The following is a 2,974-nucleotide window of genomic DNA, read 5'->3' as shown; positions in this document are numbered from 1 at the left end:
CCTCCGAGCCCCTCACCATCCCGACTTGGAAATATCTCGCCGTTCCCTCAGTCTGGCTGGGTCAGAATCCTGGGATTCCCTCCCTAAGGGACACTGTGGGTCTACCCACAGCACATGGACTGCAGGGGGTCAAGACGGCAGCTCACCCCCCCACCTCCTCAAGGGGGGCAACTAGGGACGGGGGCAGTAAATCCTGGGCCCAGCCAGCGACCCCCACATCCTATGAATGAGTGAATACACACACACACACACACACACACAGGCGCTGGACACAGACACACACACACACAGACACACTCATGCACACACAAGACAGAAACTAGGGGTAGGAATATGATGACCGACAGGGAACAAACCGATGGTGACCTGCATGGACCCCTGAATCAGCACCTTCAGGCAGTAGGGTAAATGAGGTGGTTGTAGTTGCCAATGTGCACCCCAAGTGCACAGCCTCCCCAGGATCTGGGACCAAATGCCTGGAAGGGGCTGCGGTTCGCCACGCCAGCCACAGCCACCAGGTGGCAATGCTGAGTCAAGTCCGTGGGCTCAGCTCGACACTGCCCCCCTCAGGGCAGCCAAGACACTGCCCCAAGTGAGACAAAAGCAGAATGGAGTGTGGCAAATGTAGAAGGTTCTGCTCGGATGAGTTCCATGGAAGGGGGGGGGGGCAGACCCATCACCACACAAACGTCACTATCGCGCTCTGTCCAAAACCATATGCACGCTTACCGAGCAGCAGGCCGATAAAGCACAGGAGTCCATTCAGCCCATGTATCCTGTGCTGGCTCTTTGTAAAGACCTCTCCAATTTGTTCCTCCTCTCTCTCTCTGTCTCTCCCTCCCTCTCTCCCCCCCCCACAGTTCTGTACAAATTTCCAGCAAACCCACCCCCACTGTCCTTTTGAAAGTTTCAATTGAACCTGCTCCCCCCCCAACCCCCAGAACGCACCAACTCGAAATTTCTCCAATCGAAATTCCCCTTCCACCCCCCACCCACCCCCAACTCCATCACTTGGAATCTGTTCCCATTCTCTTCCATCCTCTGCTGACCGACACTCCTGCCACCGGGAACGGTCTCTCCCTCGTCGACTCGATCCAAAAGCCCCCTCCCCAAATTCTTCTCACCCCCTCTCCCCCACCCCTGTCCCGAGCAGCAACGATCCCACAGCATCTCCGGTCCTCTCTCCCTCTCCCCGCGCGAACTTCCCAATCCTGGCTGAAACATCAAAGAAATCGAAGCCGGGGTGGGGAAGAGGCCACTCGGTCTGTCGAACCTGCTGTGCTGTTCGAGGTGGTTGTGACTGACCATCCACATCAACGCTATCTCCCCCATCTACCCCCCCCACCCGCCCCCACACCCTCCAGATCTCTCACTTCTTGAAATCTCCCTCTCTCACTGTCGGAGTCTCCGTTCCCCTCCGGGAATTCCCACGCTGCTGGTGAAGACATTCCTCCCCATCTCAGTCCAAAATGGCCGACCCCTTACCCTGAGGCTGAATTCCAGCTCACTCCCCCCCCCACCCCGGTTCACAATGCCCCTTTAACCCCACCCCCCAGCACTGTAGGGAGGAGGTGGGGTAACCTCCCCCCCACTGACCCCCATCCAGGGCTTTTGTAAAAACGGTGTGTTCTTCACCCAGATTACCTCACATTCCTCCAAACTACAGAGAGAATCTCTCAGGGACTATCGCAACACCCGCGCCATCACTCTATCGTACTCTCTCTCAGACAACTGTAACCTCCCATGGATAAGGAGACCAGATTCCCACACACAATACTCCGGGAATCTCTCACCCCAGGCACAATACAGCCTGAGCAAGGCACCCTCCTCCCCTGGCAGAGCCACCGGTGAGAAAGGCTGGCACAGCACTGACCTTCCCCATTGCCTGCTGCCCCAACAAGTGAACCCTCAGTGATTCCTGAACACAGACACCCAGCTCCTTCTCAACTTCGACACTGCCCGCTCTCTCACTGTTAGTGAAATACGCTGTTTCTCCTGCTAACCCTGATCAGTTACAAAGATGTTGGAGGGGTAGAGCTACAGGGAGAGGCTGAACAGGCCTGGGGCTGTTTTCCCTGGAGCGTCGGAGGCTGAGGGGTGACCTTATAGAGGTTTACAAAATCATGAGGGGACATGGAATAGGGTAAATAGACAAGGTGTTTTTCCCTGGGGTAGGGGATTCCAAAACATTTTAACTGCCATCCGATGGGTATATGAGTAGGAGGGTTTAGAGGGATATAGAACAAATGCTGGCAAATGGGATGAGTTAAATTTAAGATATCTGATCAGCATGGATGAGTTGGGATTGAAGGATCTGTTCCTGTGCAGTCCATTTCTATGACTCGAGAGGGAATAGGTTGAAGGTGAGAGGGGAATAACTTAAAAGGGACCTAAGGGGAAACTTTTTCACCCAGAGGGTGGGACGTGGTATGGAATGAGCTGCCAGAGGATGTGGTGGAGATTGGTACAATGACAGCATTTAAAAGGCATCTGGATGGGGACATGAACAGGAAGGGTTTAGAGGGATATGGGCCAAATGCTGGCAGACGGGATTAGATTAGGTTCGGATATCTGATCGGCACGGGTGAGATGGACTGAGGATCTGTTTCCGTGCTGTATGATTCCATAGCGCCCATTCTTTGGGAAAGAGGATTATAGGATTGAGATGACTTGGGATATCTGGAACGAGTTGGGACTGAAAGGGTCTGTTTCCATGCTGTTTACATCTCTACAACTCTCTCTGCATGGTAAAAACAATGACTGCAGATGCTGAAAATCAAATACTGGATTAGTGGTGCTGGAAGAGCACAGCAGTTCAGGCAGCATCCAACGAGCAGCGAAATCAACGTTTCGGGCAAAAGCCTCTCTCCATACTGCATGCATCTGTTCACCCACTCGCTCAGACTCTCCAAATCCCCCTCGGCGTCCCTCCCAGCTCGCTTTCCTGACTAGGTCCCAACAGGTTTGAAATCTC

The sequence above is a fragment of the Chiloscyllium punctatum genome, chromosome 31 (genome assembly GCF_047496795.1).
Source record: "Chiloscyllium punctatum isolate Juve2018m chromosome 31, sChiPun1.3, whole genome shotgun sequence".
NCBI classification, from domain to species: Eukaryota; Metazoa; Chordata; class Chondrichthyes; order Orectolobiformes; family Hemiscylliidae; genus Chiloscyllium; species Chiloscyllium punctatum.
This window is presented reverse-complemented; position numbering follows the sequence as displayed.